At 43.2% G+C, this 21,344-nt stretch overlaps 2 protein-coding genes across 4 annotated transcripts in view; one reads left to right on the top strand and one right to left on the bottom strand.

Annotated features, from left to right (window-relative positions):
- The window catches only part of PARPBP (PARP1 binding protein), a 226,949-nt gene extending 218,693 nt beyond the window's left edge, over positions 1-8,256 (bottom strand). Inside the window, exon 1 of one of the 3 annotated variants that reach the window (XM_085653228.1) lies at positions 7,950-8,256. The gene's annotated coding sequence lies outside the window, so the exon portion shown is untranslated. Of the gene's footprint in view, positions 1-6,432; positions 6,452-7,949 lie in introns of those variants that run through there. The other 2 variants (XM_085653230.1, XM_085653229.1) reach the window with 2 other exon arrangements.
- A 193-nt stretch (positions 8,257-8,449) lies between these two features.
- NUP37 (nucleoporin 37) overlaps positions 8,450-21,344 on the top strand; it is a 125,703-nt gene continuing 112,808 nt past the window's right edge. The window contains exon 1 of the mRNA XM_085653227.1: positions 8,450-8,846. The gene's annotated coding sequence lies outside the window, so the exon portion shown is untranslated. The remainder of the gene's footprint in view (positions 8,847-21,344) is intronic.

Below are 21,344 nucleotides of genomic sequence, written 5' to 3'. Positions count from 1 at the left end.
ATTAAGGAGTCTCCCAGATTATTTATGTAAAATGAGAATGAGAGGGGGGCCAGGATACAACCTTGGCATACCCCTCTTTTCACATCCCAGGTCGATGCCAGGTCCCCATTGTTATTATATCTAACAGCCGCAATGTTGTGCTTGTGGATGGCTGGCATATAAAAAGTCCACCAGCTGTGGTTCGAGACCCATGTCACTTAGGATAGACCACAAATTTGATCTGTTAACACAGTCAAAAGCTTGCGTCAAATCCATAAAAGCCAAGTGGATTGTTCCTTTTTTGGCAATGGTATACTTACCTACCACTAAGTGTAAATTTAAACATTGGTCCAGGGTCCCTTTACCAGGCCTAAAGGCATATTGAAAGTCTGATATGACATTTCGGTCATCCAGCCATGTCGTTAGATGATTTAATACGACTTTTCCCATGATTTTGGCAGCAGAATCTAAAAGTGAGATTGGCCTATAACACATGGGCTCATCCCTATTGCCCTTTTTAGGTCTCGTGAGCCAAAGGCTCGAAGAGACATTTTATAACTGGGCATTTTCAAAGTGCTGCCGTGGCCTAAAGCTACAGTGCACGTGAACGTGCACGCGCGCAGCCGCCAATCACTGCTGCGCGCGCACCACTCGCGTGCTTGCCACACAGCGCTCCCGTCCAAGCGATCGCGATCACTTGCTTTGATCGCGATCGCTATTACTTTCGTTTTCGGCCGCGCGGCCGAATGCTTGTTTCCCTCTGTTGTGGTGGGATCCATCTCAGCACTAATGACTGGGACTTGGCGATTGGCCTTACAGAGATCCAAGAATAATGACTCTAAGGGAGGTGATGAGGAGGAGCAAGGGCATCAGTTGTTAGGTTATTGCATAGCTGATGCTGAGAGTGTTTGTGGTGGATGGCTGGGTGGAGGGAGAGAAATGCCCAGCATATTGCACTCAGGAAAGATCTCCTCACAGGGGTTCAAACATGGAACAAGCTTTGTCAATGAAAGCCTTTGGGGGAAATTCATTACATTTGTGATGTATTTGTCGTAGACAGCTAGGGAACAAAGGCAACTACTTCTACAGATTGTCTTTTAATAATTTAGGAATCCCAAGTGTATTGTCCCTTTAAGCATCGAGCTCTGTATTTGTTACGATGATTTTTCTCTGTCGCTTCACATTTTAGTTACAATCTTCCTACGTCTGTTCTGTACTGTTGAAGCTTTTTTTGATAGATCAAGCAACGAACGCCAAGCAAAATCAGCCAAAAACGTTCAAAGCAGCTTCACGCTGGAGGAGGCCACGCCTAAAACCGGGCAAAGGGGGATTGCTTACATGTCCGGCAGCTCACCCAGCTCTGAGTGCAGCTCTGTACCCTGTCGCCCAGTGGGGAAATATCCACTACAACACCCCTGTCAACAATGACCGCAGCAACGGTACTTGACTCAAAGTAGACCAATTCGAGGGCTATTTTATTTTAAATATTCCTGGTTTAACTCCTTTCCCTGAAAATATTGCTGCTCGCTTCAGTGACAACACCCAAGTTTCAAAAATCTGCGCAGGCGCGGCTCTTCACATGTACCGTAAGGGCCAGCTCAAATGCCAATCCCTCTCAGGAACCTACTTATAAGTTAGTGTAGCAGGCAGGGCTTTAAGTGTGATGGAAAACTGTAGGGGCGTGGTCGATGTAATAAGGGCGTGGCTTAAAACACGTAAACTTCACATGTACCGTAAGGGCCAGCTCAAATGCCAATCCCTCTCAGGAACCTACTTATAAGTTAGTGTAGCAGGCAGGGCTTTAAGTGTGATGGAAAACTGTAGGGGCGTGGTCGATGTAATAAGGGCGTGGCTTAAAACACGTAAACTGGAAATCTGTGCTTAGCATCGTGTGCCGTCTGATTGGTATTTGGCTGCTTCTGTCATTGCATCCATGTATATATTTTACGTAAGTAACTTAACACTTAGCCAGGACCATTGGCTTTGTCAATGGTTGTTAGTTGCGTAAGATAAATAAGCAACAAATATGGCTTCTGTATAGCATATTGAGAATGCTTCGGTTCTGACATGGTGAGACTGTGAAAGAACTTAACGAGCCTCTTTGAAGTGACATCAAAGGCAATGAAGGGTGGCACTGCTGCAGAGTTAAGATTTATTTTTTTCACCGAGAGTGAGGGCAAAAATGGAGAGCCCGATATGGACCCGTCTCAGCACCATATTTTTAGAACTGCAGGTGCTCCGCACCGGCAGGACCCGGCCCACTTAAATCCCAGGTGCAGCTGAACGGAGGTCTCGGTGAGTGGGGGCCCTGTGCGCCTCAATTATGGACGTCTTTCTACAAAATATAGTCGAAGGGCAGTTGAGCTTATTTCCCTTACCTACTTTATGATACATTGCCCCCTTGTTACGGTGCTGAATTTTATATCATCGTGAGCTCCACGGAATCTGCCCTAATGTGCTCTTAATACCTCCCAGTCTCCTCCCGCCAACTCAGAACCTTCCAGTCTTACATAAGAGCGAAGACGCTAAACAGAATCTCAAGCATCCACTCTGCTTCCACTTTCTATTTAATCAGGTAAACCGTAAACGTGTCCTGGTCTGGGCAATTAAGACTTGCCTGGCACAACAGTTACTCCATCTCGTCCAGTCAAAGTCAACTAGAAATGCGCGCCGTCTAAATATGCCACCAAACCCTATTTAGCGTGCTCATTAACAGCTCTCTGTCCACGCTCCAGCACCAGATGCACATTAAAAGGAAGGCTCGTGTTGCCGCAGACTGAACGTTTCCTTAACTTTAGACTGCGAATTGTACATTTAAAAACAAATACATTTTATTGCATGCATTTAACAGTGGCCCTCTTTGTCTCACGTGACGAGGTAAATCAACAGTTGTGCAAAACCAAGGAAGGCACCAGTGCCAAGCAAGGTTATAGTGGGAGCACTCAGCTAATAGGTTGCATTCTGTACCTATTTGAGGAAAACGTATCCATTATTCTTGTCTTCGAATTTCCCTTGTGCTGCATGAGCTAAAAATATCCTGCTGGCACTAGAGACGCGCTGTAGGCAGGATCATTAAGAATCTACTGTGTGAAGAATGGCTGCACCTTGCATTGTGCAGTCGTCCCTGTATCTATTATGTGACACCAAGAGACAGAGAGAGAGAGAGAGAGAGAGAGAGAGAGATAGATAGAGATTTACAACATCTGACGTCTGCTTTTGGATAAGAGCTGCAATCATTAAAGAAAAGTAAGCGAGGCCTTTTTATCTTTACACGTGTTGCAAAGTCATGTTGAGACAACTGGAAACAAGCATTGGCATAGCCAATAGGTCTCGCTTTTGGGACCTTATAAGTGTTTAGCCATGCAACAGTTGATGTTGTTGCACCAAGGATTTTGTGCTGCATAACTAAATACTTATAAGGTTCCGAAAGCGAGACCTATTGGCTATGCCAATGCTTGTTAAAAATAGTAACGATGACTGCTTTCCCCCAGGATATTGCATATCCCTGTGAGCACCCGGCAATAAAAACATTAGTTAAAATGCTTGCCCATACATTTGGATCAGCTTTGTATACATCGGCCGGTACCCCATCGGGGCCGGGGGCCTTTCCGCCAGCTGTAGTTACAGTAGCATCATAAACCTCCTCCGCTCTGACATGAAGTAATGTACTAGGTTGCCCAACTTCCCTTAGGTCCTCTGTAACTGTTCGATTTGCATCGCTAAAGATATTTCCGAAATGAGATACCCATTTGTCTGCTGGGACTAGACAGTCAGTATTAGAATTGGGAGTATCAGAGAGAAAGGGGCTATTAACTACAGACCAGAAGTTTGCACTATCTTTCAATATGCTAGCTTGTTGTAAAGCATCCCAGGCTTGTTCTTTTAGCTCCTTCTTCCTGTTATCAACTGCTATTTGATAAGCTTTCCTTTTGTCCCTAATTTCCATTTTATCTCTGGGGATCTTTTTTAGGGCTAATATAATGTCTGTATGTTTTGCTGAACATACTCCATTAAACCATCCTACAGCCTTCGGACATCTAGGCCCACCCGCGATTGTGAGGTCTAATTGAATCTGTTTTATTAACTTCTCGAAGGCTTTTAAAATAGAACTATCCTGTGTGTCAGGGTCTAAACAAAACTCAATTTCAGTGGCACACACTGTGTATAAGCTGGTTACAAAAAAATTCTGGAGCTATCCTTGCCCACTTTAGTCTGCGAGCCTGATCTTTAGTACCGATGTTCGTGTTTGTCAAACAGGTAGCAGATTCTCCCACTTTAATGGTAGAAAGAAATATATCAACGGTCAGTGGGTTATGGTCACTAAATCTTGACCAAGTGACTAATAAATCCTCAGTAAGAGCGACTAATGGAGCAGACATTAAAATGTAATCAATAGTGCTAGCTCTACCATTTCCTACATAAGTAGGTACTGGGGCCATATTATCAGACTGTGAGAGACAACATAAGTTTTGATTTGCTAAAATACTCTCAAGGAAATTGCCTAAAGATGTATGCTCAAAATGGTCTAATGAAGAATTAGAAATCCCCTGATCCTGGTTTGAAAAACAGTGTAAATGACAATGGTGAATATTAAAATCCCCAAAAATTATTATTTCAAAATAAGCTGACTTAGTCTCCTCATAGTATTCCAGGAAGTTTTTTAAATCTTGCAAATGTTCCAGCTCATTCCCTCTGGTCAAAGAATTATAAAAGTTTATCACAAACAGAGTGGGCCGATCCTTAAAAGACAGTTCCACTGCCAAAACTTTCTGTGAATTCCAATCAACCAAACAGGTCTTACAAGACAGTTTCAATGAAAACATTAACAATAAACCTCCTCTCGCTCTGCCCATGTTTGATGCAGTGGCACATTTATGAAAAGAGGTGAAACCGTCTAAATGAAAACAATCGTTTACTTACCAAGTTTCCTGGAGGGCGATGATATGATGTGATGCTAGAAAATTTTCCCAGCATAAATTCCCTCTTTTAGCCCTTATACCCACTATGTTCCATGAAAGAGCTTACCCATACTTGGCCCCCATGGTATTTTGGATCTGACGTGATTCTGGGACTGCTGTGGTTATTTCAGCATGAACCTCAAGCACTGTTTGTGTGTTTGGGGTCCTGCTAAATGGGGAGGAACCCTGTTCAAATTTATCACCTTGCTCTAGTCAGTCATTTTCATCCAAGTTTTGGCAATCTGCCAAAGCTTGAAATCTATTATACATTGGCAAGTTATTTCCTATCTTAGTTATAACCGCCGGGTTCCCTGACTTTCGTGGTATTTGCCCTGGAATAAAACATCCACGCTGTGTTAGGGGTAGAAATATTGTAATGGAACTACACTTATTTGAGAATATAAGTTATTCTGGTTTGCACTGTCTATCAAGGTCTTTGCTTTCTTTGGGTCCTTAAAATTAACGACTATGCAATCTCCTACACCGATCTTTTTAGTTTGTTGGCCTATCCACCCCACTCTTCTGGCCATTATAATGTCAGATGATATATACTGGCCACGTGTTACATTTTTGGTGCACCAGTGGGTCACTTTATGAATTAAGTCCTGGGTGGATTCCCTAGTCTCTTGGGGGAGAGGGGGGACCTCTAGTAAGACTGCTACTAACTGTGCAGATGCAGGAGGTAAGTCAAGGACACTTCGGTTCGCGACTTTAGGTATACCATGATTAGACTTACTGTATGTGGTTGAGGGTACCCTATAATAATCCCAGGGTCCTCCGTTCTGAGCTGGCTCGGCGTTTTGGGCTACGAGTCCTATTGCCTCAGGTATGTTTAACTTGGTCCACTGGATATACCATAACTTCCTGAAGCAATAGAGGCACCTAAGCTTCGACCGAGTGGGTGAGGTTGGGTTTGAGTTTGTGTCTTATTTTGCAGTACAGTTCCACCCCCTGCCCCTAATAGGTTTGGCACAAAGGACGTAGAGCATTTATTACAATTGGTAATCAAATTATGCACCAGTTCCTCTACATTATGGTTTTTTTGTGTTGTAGCTACTAAGAGTGTCTTTATCATTACTTCCAGCTTTATAAGTAAGGAGTCCGATAACTGCCCTTGGCCCAGATCAGATTGTGAAAATAACTGAGTCTGCGTTTGTAGCCGTGGGGACTTCCTTATAGGCTTATTATAGACGGTTTGTTTTCTCTTTGGTGGTGGTAAGTCCGGGGCCACTTCAATTCCCTCTGGTGTTTCATCGATTTTAGAACACACAGCTGACTTGCCAGAAATGAGTATCTCGCTTGGGGGTGCAGAGGTTGTTGGAACTGCTGAGCATTCTAGTGGAGCCATATTGGCCGCGGGGTTCCCTTGTTCAACCTCTTCGTTAATAATTTGGCGACATTTACTAGCCTCTATGGATAACCTCTGCTCAGTCAGGGCTATTTCCTTCGTAATTGCATGCGCAGCTTTGGTCAGAAAGGAATCCATTTTACCCACCAAGCATACCCCCTGAGCACCTCCCTGTGCAGCGAGTGTTTCAAGACGTTGAAACAAACTTTGCGAGTTTCGGCGTCAAATGGCCAGGATGTCTGGCCCAGCCCAGCCTCCTCCGGTCGCTGACAGGCACAGACTAACCCGCCCTTGTCCCTGGGCACGCCCGCACACGTCCCGCGCTGCGGGAGCCCACTCTCCTTTTTAAGCGCCTCTGGGCGCTGACTGCGTGACGGTGGTGGCGGCGGCAACAGCCACAAAAAGGGCTGGGACAGATAGTCCCGTGCTCCTCTCCCCCCACAACTCCAGGCAGAAGGAAAGTAAATCACCAAATGCGGGCTTCCCCATCCTTGGGGTCGAGCAACCTGGTTTTTGCAGCCTTTCCCAGAGTTGGGAGATCTGGGCAAGAAGGATGAGCCTTCTATTTCCTAGGGCCAAAGCTGTGGAACACTTCTCCCAATCTGAGAACCTGTAGCTCGTATTTAATCTTCCCCAAGAGGCTCACAACTTGGTTGTTTTACCTCCTTATTTCCGGAATAGCCCACAGGTTTTACCTACACCATGACATAGTGCTGGGAAATACCTTGGTTGGGTAGCCATGCGCTCTACAAGTCTGATGAATAAATTCCTTCTTTCTTTTTTGTGTGCCCAATCCCTCTACGCGAGCCTGCTTGTGTTTGATTCACGGCCATAGGTAGCTAGCTCTCCCTGGTATCCAATAGTCTACTATTGCCAACTTCCACACCACTCACATTTAAACACCTCTTTCCAGCTTGTTACATAGATGCCAACAAACTGCCACACCGTTTTGGTAAAAATTATTACATTCATAAGACTTATTTTTCTATCAAGGTGTTTCAAGGGGTCAAATTGGTGTGCATCTTTCGAGGTAGTACAGGTAAACGTGCAAAGAGATTTGTGTCTGCTTACACCACAGAAAAGTAAATTAAACTGTCTTTGCCACTGCTGATTCCATCATCGTAGTCACAATCCAGTTGAAAGCAATATATCCTTTCAGACATCTAATCAACTAACACTGTAAAATGCAGTTCCATCCTACAACTTGTTGTTCAGGTCTAATGGTTTCAGATGGCACTTTGTTATACAAGTTTATCGTTTTGAAAGTAAACAGACAGAAACATACAAATTACATAATCGCCGTATTAGGTCGAGATGCAAAATCGAAGGCTATGTTAGTACACTACCATCCTTTCCAGCAAAACGTTCTCATTGTAGCCCGCATAACACACGATCACAATAAGGAACTTGAAAATCAGCAGTTAAAGGCGTTGAACATGGAGAACTAGGACAGTGGTTTTTGTTTCTACCCTGGGCGTTTGTAGTTCAGTATCCATAACTCGGCATGCGACACCGTGCTTTTGAAAAACACAAAGATACGTAACCGATCAAAAAGAGGTATTTAACTGCATACATATTCCAGCATTCAAGTATTCAAAACCAAAGCCAACATCCATGCAACTACACTAGATAGCGCTAAAACAGAAAGAACCATGAATGCCTACGCGTTAATCACACTCGTTCGTAGAAAACACTTTCGAGTGGAGTCCTGGAATTACCGAAAGGATAGTGGCTCTCCTGTCGGCGATGCTCCTATAACCAACCGCACACACGTTGTCAGTCGGGCTCCGGTGGCTCTCGCAAGTAACAAGTTTTCTCACCACTTGAGTAAAATTAATGTAGACATTCATTTAAAACGAACCCCGTTATTAGTCCTTTCCCGGATACACCTTTACTACAATGAACAATCAGCCATGCGTAACACTTAGATGCTAACACACACACTACCAGGTATGAGTGTGAAACGTATTTTAAAAATGGTGAAAAAATGGTGTTGCCCTTAATTGGATGGGGCATTCACGGAGCTCATTGGCTATCGGGCTTTGGATGCTTATGATTGGTTGGATAAACGCTTGTTCGTTTAAAGACTAAAGTTTAAACATCAAACGCAGTTGTTCATTGGTTGTGATGCCCGGAGAGTTCACGTGACCGGAACAAAATTAGCTTTTTGCAACAGACTGCCTCCCCGTTTTGTCAATGAATTGGTTCTCTGGAGTTTCACTTGGTGCCTTTGCTAACCCCATTGAGCGAGCCAGTGAACTGGGACACAAGTACCTCAACGATACTTTTAATCGTCGTAAACGGGGAGGTCGCTGATGACTGGCAGCCGACCTAGTTCTAATACGGCTGTGACAGCAACTTGTAAAACAACAGACCGCCGCCGGGAGCCACCCGGGCTCTATAAATCGTCACAGGTCGTGCGCCTCCTTCATACTAACCCAGCACTCTACCTCTTTTACGCCACACCTGCCTACCGTAATTATAAAGTCTAACTTTAGGAGGTCTGCTGTCCTGCTTTTCCTACTGCTTCTTCCCACCTTGGCCAGCTGCCACTTCGGCAGGTGAGTGTACAACGCCGTATTGCGCCCTTTGTGGTAATACACTATATAGTGTCAGATTGAAACCGGTGCTCCGTCATTCGCAAGGGCTCTCCCAACTCTCTTCTAGCATGTGTAGGTGCCTTCCCATACGCGTATTTAGTACCTGTTGATGTGCAATAGTGCAGTTCGTTTTATTGTGATACCGATACTTAAAGTTATATTCTATAATCTAAATTGTGCATATTTTCAAAGTTCCAGAAAAATAAAACTTGCCGCAGCAAGATAAGCATTTTGACCAATGCGTTTAATACATTTTTAGGTCTCGCCTGAGCCAGCGCTTTAGCGCTGCTCTGGCGAGACTTATAGTAAGCGCGTTTTGGAAGTGCAAACAGTGGCTTTGCAGGCCTCCAACTATAGTGCATGTGACCCCCCCCCCCCCCCCCATTAGGCATCGTATTGATCGAAGGTCATATAATTACTTGATAACCTTACTAATTTACCGAGTACCATCGTGGTTTTGAAAATTTGTAAAAAATGTGAGACATACATAACTGAAGCTTTTTTTTTTTTTCGAATGCACAACCAACTGATCGTTCTAAAAGTAATCTAGAACATTCACTGAATGAATTGTAGACGAAAGCTTGAGTTTCCAAAGCTAAAACTGTTGCTTTTTTGTATCTATATAAGTGCTATACTTCTGTGCTTTGTCACAGCTGTGATTCGGTGTTTCCAAAACCTCATAAAAAGAGGATTTAAAGTGCTTTGAGTGGGCGCCGTGACTGTGGTGACTTTTTTCTGACCGACAGTTTTGCTCTTGCCTCGGGTTAATCCCGCATTTAAAAGGGAAACATGTTCATTGCCAGAAAACACTGTGGTGGGTCCAGTGCCTGCACTTAATTGCATTTAAAGTGCCTTTGTAATGTTATTGAGGTCTTGGGGAAGGGAGCTGGACAGCATATGAAAGGATAGTCCAGGTGTCATTGCTAAGGTATTTTTAGAGCCGTTCTGTATCGAGTTTCACTCGAGTAACTTTATTTATTGCTCAGCAGATTAGTGAACAGTTGGTTGTTCAATCAAAATCTAGATTGCCAGTTGTACTGCAGGCTGTATACATTATACCACGACGTATGTAGGATTTGAACTCTGCATAAGCACCTAGTTATTCAAGGCACTGAAAGGCCACCATTCTACCTTGTAGGGGACGATGCTGCTAAAATAAAGGTATCTCGGGTTGGAGGGGCTCTTTCGAAATTACATTACACAACACTTGTTTTAGGGATCCTAGACTATTTATCTGGTGCACACTGTGTGCTCATGGGGGTGATTAGTAATATGCGCAGGGGCTTGACCATATGGATGTAGAACTGATTGAGGCATTGTCAGTAAGCTGTGTACAAAGCACAGCCCTTGCGAGTACAACCCACGGTTTGCTCAAAATATTGTGTGTCAATAGCACCACTATTTCTTGGATTCGATAACCTTAATGTTCAGTCGATGTTTTTTCCTTTGAACCCGAGTGTACGCATATAGACACAATTATTCTGTAGAGTAATCCCACGAAAAGTTTACTTTTCAAAAGTAAAAAGTCCTAGATTATATTGTACTATTGACATTTGAAAAATGTGGATGCAGGGCTGGCCCAAGACCAGCTACCAACATATGGTACGCTCGTTTTTATTCATCTGTTACTTAAAATAGCATTTTGTTCTTGCTTGCTTTTTTGCCGCATCCAGATGCGGTTTTTCCTCTAGCATGGCTTCCTAGTGCTTTCGTCTGCCTGGGGATGACTCTCCAAATACTCCTGAGGTTTGATCGCAGACTGGAGCCTGGTTCCGCCTGTAGCTTTGTGGGTATGGTTTTGTGCTGTGAGACGCCTTTCTGCTTGGTGGTTCTGTTTTATTGATTGTACCGTAGATACATATTATGGCATGTGAGAGGTGAGTGTAGAAGGCCTCATTGATTTGCTTTCACATCTTCTAAGTTGGTAGATCTGCTCAGTGCTCATTGGGTTAAAACCAGCTGCCCTGTTGTAGTTGTGTTTGTGGCAGTCTGAGGTATAATAGATATGGGCGTGGTATTGTAAATAGTGTTATTTATGTTTTGAGTTGTGTGTCGCACCACCTTAACGCCTCACATACTCCATCACTAATAACCCACCGTGATCACTAGACACTGGATATATGGGGGAGCCCTCAAGCATAGTTGAAGTGTGTGCACGCCTCTGCACCTTTCAGCAGGTAGAAATAATTTGTGGTCTATCGCTTATTCGTTTTCAGTTTCACGGACTCTAGATTTTATTTCTTGCTCCTGTACATTTCTTTGCTCTGCTTTTCGTCTGCTGAGTGAACTCGTGCATTTCCTGCCCCTCTGAGGTTAAAGTAGTTTGGGTAAAGGCTGCTCCAAGCCCTCTCCTCGCTGGCTGAGAGGTAATTGTTGGCATTCAGTTTTCACAGAGCTCGTCGCTCTGGTTCGCAAGCTTCCAGGGTATTTAACTTATCTGTTTTTCCAGGATCTTTGTATGGATAACTGTAGCATATTAAAAACAAGCATTTGCAATGCACTAGGTCTCGCATTTGCGAGAGTTTAAGCTATTGGCCTTGTAAATGACAATTCCTTTTATTGATGTTTTAAAAACCAACACATAAATAAAAGGCATTGTCATTTACAATGCCAATAGCTCAAACTCTCGCAAATGCGAGACCTATTGCATTGCAAATGCTTGTTGTTATAGCGTGTCAGGGCCCAGGACCGCTAAGTGTTTTTCCGAGACACAGCAAAAAATAACGGGCAAAGAACATGTCCGCAGACATGAAATCTGTGGCTTCTGATATCATACTAAACATAAAGTTCCAAAAACTAATAGTCATGTGATACAATAGGTACTCCAGTTTCCTAATTGCCTCTCATGAACTTCTCTTCGTAGTCTGTTCTTCGTCTTGCATATGCTTAAGTGACCCATGTGTGCAAAGTTTACCAATTGCTTTTTAAACTGGGAGATTGAATCCATTTGTCCCCCTTAACATTAGACCGTCACACACTGATGACTCCTCCATCATCCCCCAAATATCTCCAGAGAACGTCATCCCATGATATTTTCCAAGGTGGTACTTACCCGACTTCCACTGACTATTCATCCTTTGTCCTCTCTACTATCCAGTCTCCTTTGTTATGCTACCAGTGGTTAGGTCACACACTTTCACGTCATCCATTTCATCATCTAAACCACCCCCTCAATTTTTTTTCCAGTCCTCCCACACAAACTGCTGTCTTGGTGATTCCCTGTAAAGTTAAGCTAATATTGTGAGATTATGCATTAAAAATTTGGGAATGAGATGCTATTTAAACCATGGTGAATATTTTCTCTAAGAGTTTTTGATCAGTTTTTTTACCTTTGTGCCACAAAAACACATTTTCAATGTTTTTATAGCCCAATTCTGATGGATACCTCTAAGTGTAGATTCCTCACTTTGTAACTATTCTGGTGGTGTCAGATTGGATCCAGAAACTTCAAAGCAGTACCTGCACACTGCTACAGGGTGTATGTAGTGTGGTTCTGCACCAACTTTGTTCTGCTCCAGAAGTGACGAGCAGAGACAATTATAAGCACCACCCATGCACACTGATGTCAGTTCATTTCTTTCCACACTTTCAGATGCGGTCCCAGAGTGTCTTCATCTTTTGAGTATTTTTCCTTCATATTTTCACTGTCTGCAAGGCATGTCTCCTCCCAAAAAAAAACAGGGTTTAAGTCTTGTAGGAACTGTCACAAATAGATGTATGTAACAGATCCCCCAAATATATATCCGTGGTGCCTGGGATCACAACACAACTCTAGGACCTGTGACGAATGCACCAAAATGAACCCAAAGGCCATGCAGGACCATGAGGCAAAACGTTATGTCTCTGGTCATAGTTGACAGTAAGGCCCCTTTCTCGCTTCTGAAGTCATGTAGATCTTTGACACTGTGAAACGTGGGTCAGTCTGAAACCAAACACAAGAAGTTGATGCAAGACTTGGCCCCTTCCCTCAACTTTGGAACTGCAGCAAAGGCATGATGTTATCAACTTGTCTCCCAGCCTCACCCCTCTCTCCCCACCACCCCTCTCCATTTCATGTTCTGCACTGGTCCCGGTGCTGACTTCGGTCCCGGCTCCACTCCACACGCCGGTTCCTTTCACATAGATGCAGGTGCTGCCAACGCCGCCAATATTGCTCCCTGAGGCGAAGTCATCCCAACCTCAGTAAAGGCCATCATCCGGTGTACAGGGGCAAAGCCATCGGGTAACCTATTAGATTCAGATACTGTGTGTTTACGTTGCACTAGAGCTGAGGAATTGCACATCTTTGGCACAGAATCTGACAATTGTGATGAAGGGGATGAATTTGCCCCCCAATGAAATGGGGACAATTGGTATGAGGATTTTTCGTTGTCTGCTTAATTCTTTCTCCCTCTTGACCACCAGCTCTTTTTCCCCATGCAGTTTCACATAGAGATTTAGAGAACTGATTTATAGATATGGCTGAACAGAATTACACCAAATTTGGCACAAATCTGGATCTTTATTCAGAAAGCATAAATTTTGTGATTTGATAAAAATCCATTCAGCTGTTAATAGTAATTTCTAAATGGTTGCAGTAGTACCCCAAAAATATGAAAAATGTGTGGTAGGGGTCTATGGCATGTTGGCTGTCAACTGGATGTTGGTCCCAGCCCTAAACGCACCTCAGGACTTCCCGGGCATCCCCACACAGCGGAGGGTTGGCAGTCAACAGAGGTTTGAGGGTAGAGCCTGGCAATAAACCAGGCCTTGTGGCCAACCGCCACACTGCGCATGGCCAAAGCAGTGCGCCACAGAGGGTTGGCTGCCAATGGGGTGGTGGGGGGGGGGGGGAGAATGCGGGCGGATAGGCACAGAATTTTCCAGTCTATGCATTAAATAAAACATACTCCTTCATAGTGAACTATATATATATATATATATATATATATATATATAATTTCCAGTAGTTCTGGATCTTGCGGTACTCCTGTGTGACCCAGAACAGGAAGTAAAACCCATGCTGGACTCCAGTGGCACCCTTTCATTGGTTCTAATGGTCTCGCAGAAGAACCGCAGTACCTATAAGAGGTAAAAAAATGAAAGCAGCCATATGATTGGCTACTCAGAGAGACTACTAAAAAAAATTCCACACCCTTTTGAAACAAACTTAAATGATTTTGCCATCCATCATTACTGTATTGGTGTTTATCTGATATAGTTTGCAGTACAACCCAAAGCCATCGTGCCCTCAGACAGAACGGGAGACCAGCAAACTCCTAGTGCATCATCCACTAAGCATATGCATTGTACACCATTGGACGATGGTGACATCGTTGTGCACACAAGCACCTTTTCATCACCACAAGATCCAAGGGCAGCGAAGGAATCACTGGAGCCGTAGTTTTTTTACTTTTCAGTTAGTGAAAAAAATAGTGCGCAGGAGGTGACATGCACTTGGTGCCAAAAGGCGCTCCACAGAAAGAAGACTGGCCTATATTTGATGGGAACCACTGGAATGTGGAAACACCTCAGGGCTATGTAGTTAAACATCATAGCCCATGCAGAGGTACAAAAGAAAAGAGCAGTTAAAAGACATCTGACTGATCTGTGGCAAATATTGCACAAATTAGAAGAAGAAAATTACTACAACATGCAGCATTTCGGAGTATACTGCAGACAATGTGTTGAAAAGATGAATGGTAGTCATGAGGTAAACCAAAGTAGAGGTTTATTGGTAAGTTACAGGATGGTAGTTACAAGTAGATAAGTTGTAATTCAAGGCTAGTTCATGGTCAGTTCTTAGCTAGTTCAAGACTCCACCAGGAGCTGCATCTTTGCTACTCAGCCCACTCTCTCTAACTGTCGTTCCTCCAGTCCACCAGGCACATCAACATTCCACAAGTCATCAGGCATTCCAAACACACACTCATGCATACTGTCTGAGCAGCAGGAAATGTAAGTACAACACATCCTCTTCCCTTGAGAACTAAAAATAGAAACAAGCTTATATGAGACTAAAACGAATATGCAGAAGGCTAGTTACAACATTGCATACAAACGCATATAAACTTGGTGAAGAAAAGATGCATAATGAACAAGAACAATGGAGATGCAGAAAGATGAGTGCATATTGGAAAAGAACCGAGGATGGAAGAATGAGTGAAGGTATATAGGAAGGAAGAGGGTGCAAACGAGAAAATAAGAATACAACATAGCACACATCCCCTTCCCTTTGAAACATAAAGAAGAAAATACAGAAATTAGAAAAAGCAAGAAACTGCGAAAATGTGACACAGAGGAAGAAATAAAAGCAATTCACATAGAAATGAGGATTTCACATGGAAAATGAGGATAGGAGGAAGGCTATCCTCTAAACAACAATATTAAATTCAATTATAGCATGGAAATACTGTGCAGGGTTGGGAGAAAAGTTGACACCAAAGAGGTGTTTAAACCAAACTAGTCACCCATTTCTACACACCACACTCTAAAGAGGGCAAGGTGTGGGACTGGAGAATGGAGGACACCCGCGGTGTGTAAATTCCAAACCATTCACACGATTCTACACGCCACAGCCGTATAAGGGAAATTAGGGAACCCATAATGCATTTAAATAAATGCGTACATAATAAGTATAGGGTACAGTGCCCATTGCGCACCAAAATAAATAAAATGTATAGGGAACAAGGCCCATTGCACACTAAAAATTTAAGTGTAGGGTAGACTGCCCATTTTGCACTTAAAAAAAAAAAAAAACATCCAAATTAAATTGAGTTTGCAAACCCATACACCCTGAAACTTATAAGAATGGGGTACACTGCTCCTTATGCACTAAACATGTATGAATAGGGTACACAGCTCCTTGAGCACTAAAACTAGTATGAATAGTGTCAAAGGCATATCAATATATAGGGTATATAGAGTGTAATGTGTATGCACAACCCACACTGAAATAAAATAGGTGTGAGAAGACCAGCTCCTACACCATAAATACCCTAAAGAGAAGAAGAATCAGGACCCAAAAAGTATACAGAGCAGGTAACAAGTAATAATGAAAGATGTCAAAGAGGCAATATGAAATGCTCAATAGAACAACAAAGAAACAAGATGTGCCTCATGAAAAAAGACAGAACAATTTCATGAACGCTGTTCCTAAAACATGGAAGAATAGCTAAACACGAGATACACATATTATAACTAAAAACAACTTCACAGCCAAAATTATGAAGAAGTGGGCAGCCAACCAATAAATGAAGCACAGAAACGTACTAGATATGACAAGAGCATGAAATGTGCCAGTGATCACATTAACTATGTAAGATAAAACAAACCAAGTCAGAAAGTGCATATAAGAAAAATGCAAACAGACAAAGGATTTAAGTAATGGAGGCAAAAACAGTAACGAACAAGAGCAAATGTTTCACTGCAACACTATTCTCACTTGACTGCACAGCGTCCAATAAAAGAAGATTGTAGTATTCTGAAGATTGCAGCTTCTTATCTGAATGTGCGCTGTGGAAACTGCATCGTTAATCTTTCAAGTGTCTAATATCAGCAAAACACGTTGAACATAACCAATGTCACAAGCCAGAATATACGCTTCATCATAAACGCTGCCAAGAGGTCACAGTGAAGAACTTGTTCTGAACAAACACACGGCTTGCCGGGCCGTTGAATTTAGTTTAGTAAGGATGGAAGCGCCGGTTAAATTAACTTTACTGTGCCACTCCCGCACTCACAAGAGAACATGGCTAGCGCCAGATAATGCAGTACCCCAGAGAAAGCTCAAAATGGCGGCACATTTTTTTTACGGCGCGCCGTATGATTCACAGCAAGTTAGTGCAGCAAGGCGTGCATTGAGTAGTACCTGCAACGTCACAGAGGGAACCACGAGATGTCGGCATGTCCAGAAGATGAATTTGAGTGCCCGCTGGAGCTCGAGCCACATCTTTAGTTTTAAATTTTGAAAATGACAGTTGGCAAGGTATGGGCATCAGGTCTCAGTGTAGGCCACACGTGGAAAAAAAAAGTTGCACTTGACTTTATCCAGGACGAGAACAAAGTACACAATACAGCCAGACGCCACCAGGGAAATAAACATAACTCTGCCAGAGATGCACAAGTTAACGGTGAAAACACGAACTCCCCTGTACAGCCAATGTCCAAAGCTGAAGTGTTGATGCCATGACGGACACTGCCGGACAAGCTCACAAAGGCAGAGTTCAATGGGCGTGTAAACAGCATATTTAGTTTTGCCAAAACATAAATCACATGAAAACTCACCAACAGTTGAGACACGCGGCGAGAAGCTCTCTCTGTCAACGCTCACGGAGAAGTGCAGGAAAGTTAAGTCTGTTTTTTCACCAGTATAAGCTTCCAGGGTTTGACTGACCTGGTTGGAAGACCAGCACTGCCATTTGCTCACCGCAGAGTGCTCAAAGCGTAACGATGTACAGCATACGTTCGATGTAAATGCTGGGTTAGCTCCAGACAGGTGTTAAAATAATCGTAGCAAACTGGTTAAATAAACTTCATTGAAGGAAAGTGAAGTGCCCAGGGCAGGCTGTCTGGTTGGTGAAGGACATTGGTGGGGCAGAGATGGGCGTTCTTTTCCTTGGTTTTGAAGAAGCTTCTGTAGAAGTGGATACCATTATGCGTAGTTGTTTCTTGTAATACGTTTCTTCACCACCTGTAGACTTGTAGGTAGTTCACGCAGGGTTTTTTCTCTTTAATCGTCGCCAATGTTGAAAAGAGGAATGGTAGTCACAAGGTAAACCAAAGTAAAGATTTATTGGTAAGTTACAGGATGGTAGTTACGAGTAGATAAGTTGTAATTCAAGGCTAGTTCATAGTCCGTTCTTAGCTAGTTCAAGACAACCCCCCTCAGGAGCTGCATATTTGCTGCTCAGACCACTCTCTCTGTCATTCCTCCAGTCCACCAGGCACATCAACATTCCACACAGTCATCAGGCATTCCAACATTCCAAACACACACTCATGCATACTGGCTGAGCAGCAGGAAATGTAAGTACAACACAATGCCATAAAGGGCCATGGAACAGCCTCTGCAAAAAGAGCAGAAAGACCTGTGTAAAAAAAAAATACAAAAAAAAGCAATAACAAGTTTTTTTGTTTTTTTGGGGGTTTTTTTTAGGTGAAAATTTCCCAAAATGATTTAAAAAGTAGTTGCTTTTTTTTTAAATGAGAAACAAAAAATCTAAATAATAATTTTTAAAAAAAAAAAGTAGTTGAAAACTGCAAGAAAATTGAAAGGTAAAGTGAAAACAAAAAAAATCCACTCTGTTTTGCAGATGGAGTTGAGCACTCACGGAGGGTTGGGCAAAAAACCTGGCCACAGGCCAAGACCATGAGCGGCAGACATCTGCTCACCTGTGGGTGGTTAGTCGGGGCTTAACTGCTGGCCAGGCCTTGCAGCCAATCAGCTGCTGCTTACAGATAAAAGCTGTGCTCTGTAGGAGAGTTGAAAAAATATGATTAAAAAACTCAGATATTCACTGGGACAAAACCAAACAGTCAAAGTGATGTTATCGGTGTTGTAATAATGTAGAAGCTGATCACTGAGATAACAGTTCTACTGACCTCTTGCAGCACGCACTTAAGTGACACGCCAGGGAGGAAGGGTGGGGGGATAGTTGGGGACGGGAATTTACAATGGTAGAAAGTACTTATTGTGATGATTGTATGATGTGCCCGTAAAGTTGGCATGGACATCCAATGGTGCGTCAAATGTGCCTCAAATAACCGGATTTAAACTGTGACTGTGCTAACTGTCTTGGGTATGTAACCGGAACCCCCTTTTTGGATGTACGGAAAATCAATAAAAAGTAAAAAAAATAATAATAATAATGTAGAAGCTGATGTTCAAGTATGTTAATTAAATTGAAAAAATACTTACTAGTTAATATCAGTGATGAAATATCTAATGCTTGTGATGTAAAGTCTGTGATTTAATGACTCCCTAAGTACAACCTGCAAAGTATAGGTACCAGAATACCCTCCAAGGTGAGCAGCTGGCCTTTCTAGAATGTGTGGTACAGCATTATACCCGTTCTGTTGGAAATCGTTGCTCCAGGGTGTGTTGGAGGTTTCACAGTTCTGTTTACCTTTTTATTCCTACCTCTTTTAAAAATAAGCAGCCCAATAGAGGTGATGGTATGAACCCCTTTGGTGTTATTGTCAAAATGCTAGTGCCCTGGCTACACCTTTTTAATTATAGGTTCTGCTGATTAATCTCAGCAGTCGGGAGATTATACACTGTAATGGAGTTAATGTTAGACCTCTGTTTCTAATGTGACCTGGTTATTCAGGGACACTCTGACTTCTCTCATGCTGCAACAAGAGGCCACCATGCCATGCACCACAAGTATGGTTGTCATTAGAAGGCACCGGATGACGATGCATGCTACTAGATGTGCTGGAGATTACCATCCTTTTTAACTAACACTCTTATCTAGGGAAGAATGGACATACACCATGGTTTTCTCTTATTCATTATTTTTTTGTTTTTGTTTATAAGCTTTATTTAATGGATATAGTATACATAAGTTTCATAACAAAGCATATAACTGTTATGTTAAGTAATTATAATAACAGTACAAGACTCCTATCATAGTGTGTATATACAACAATATTAATATGAGAATACCGTATTTCTCTTTGAAACTAGGACACAATCATAACCAGAAGCATATATATCAAAAGAACTAGAAAATGGTAAAAACTAAAGGAATGAAGGGGGAGGACAGTGGTTCTGTAATTATAAATAGTATAAGAATATTTGCAAGACTGAAAAATAAATGTAACTATGTAAGGTTATGCAGAAGATATTGCAAAAAAATTACATGATCACATTTTAAACATACAAAAAAGAGCATACAATGTTCACAGTGGTTTATAATCTCCATTTAACCATTTCCTATATGTTAAGCTACACTTGATAAGGAAATCCATAATGGGAGACCATGTTAATCTTTTTTTATTAAATAACAACAATGGGGTAAGATAAGCTGAATCAAGTTTATGATTACTTGATTACAAACTCAATAATCCCACCAAACAAGCCAGGTGGTACACCACGAAACTAAGAACCGCAACACCAAGCGGCTAGAAAGGAAATGGTGTACCAGCAAGGAGCCGTCACGCAAGCCACCTTCATTTTCCTGTATATGTTATGTTATGTTATTTATTCTTTTGTATAGCGCACGGCTACTCAAAAAGAGTGTCCCGGCGCTTTTTTGGAAAAGGAGGGCTGCAACACAATAACATAACACCGTTAAAAAAAAGGACAGAATGCCAGACAAATACATGCAGGAAAAACAGGCTACTGGGTAAACAGCCAGGTTTTAAGGCCTTTTCTAAAAGCTAGTAGGCTGGTAGCTCCCCGCAGAGTGAACGGCAGAGAGTTCCACAACTGTGGCGCCAGTAGTCCAAAAGAGCGGCCTCCCAGGCGAGCTCTCTTCACACGCGGAACAACCGCCAAAAACAGGTATTCCGACCTCAAAGACCGGGTCGGCTGATAGAAGACCAGTCTCTTTTGAAGATACTTTGCTCCCACCGCGTGGAGAGCTTTGTAGGCCAGAGTCAGAGCCTTGAAGGCGATCCGTTTCCGGATAGGGAGCCAATGCAAGGTTTTCAACAGGCCCGATGCACTGGCCCGTCTATTTAATCCAAAGATTGCTCTCGCAGCAGCGTTCTGCACCACTTGGAGCCGCTGCAGCAAATACTCTGGCAGGCCCAGGTAAAGAATGTTAGAATAATCCAACCTGGACCCGATCAGAGCCTGCACTGTCAGTTTCCTATGCTCCTCAGACAGCAGGGGAAGGAACCTCCGCAGCATCCTAAGGATACCGAAGCAGGTGCCCGACACCCCGAGGATCTGGGATTTCAATGTTAGCCCCTTATCCATCTTGACCCCCAGATTCTTGGCGACTTGGAAGGAGCAAGACGGAGGAAACATATTAATCGGCCACCAGGCCTGTCAGTCTGGCTCTGTGTCGCACCCAAAGAAGAGTACCTCAGACTTATCGGAATTGCACTTGAGGCTGTTCAGTTGGAACCATTGGAAAACAGCCCCAAGGCAATCCCGGATACTCTCCCCGTCAAAGTCTCCTCCTCTCTTACACGAGAAGAGGAGCTGGGTGTCGTCGGCGTAGGATACGATCTGGGCCCCATACGACTCCGCCAATGCCGCCAACGGGGTCATGAAGATGTTGAATAGGGTCGGGCTCAAGATAGAGCCCTGTGGGACCCCGACTCCCAGAGGCGGCATCACGGCGGAATCTGGCGAGGCCCAGACCGTTTGCCGGCGGCCGGCTAGAAAGGAGGAAAACCAGCCGAGCACCGTCCCCCGCAGACCTATCTCAAAGAGTCTTGCGAGAAGGCCATCATGGGGGACGGTGTCGAACGCCGCCGACAAGTCCAACATCACCAGCATGGCTTTGCCCCCAGAGTCCAGAA

This window comes from Triturus cristatus, chromosome 4_1 (genome assembly GCF_964204655.1).
Source record: "Triturus cristatus chromosome 4_1, aTriCri1.1, whole genome shotgun sequence".
NCBI lineage: Eukaryota > Metazoa > Chordata > Amphibia > Caudata > Salamandridae > Triturus > Triturus cristatus.
The sequence above is the reverse complement of the archived record's forward strand: the minus strand, read 5'-3'. Positions and strand labels throughout refer to the sequence as shown.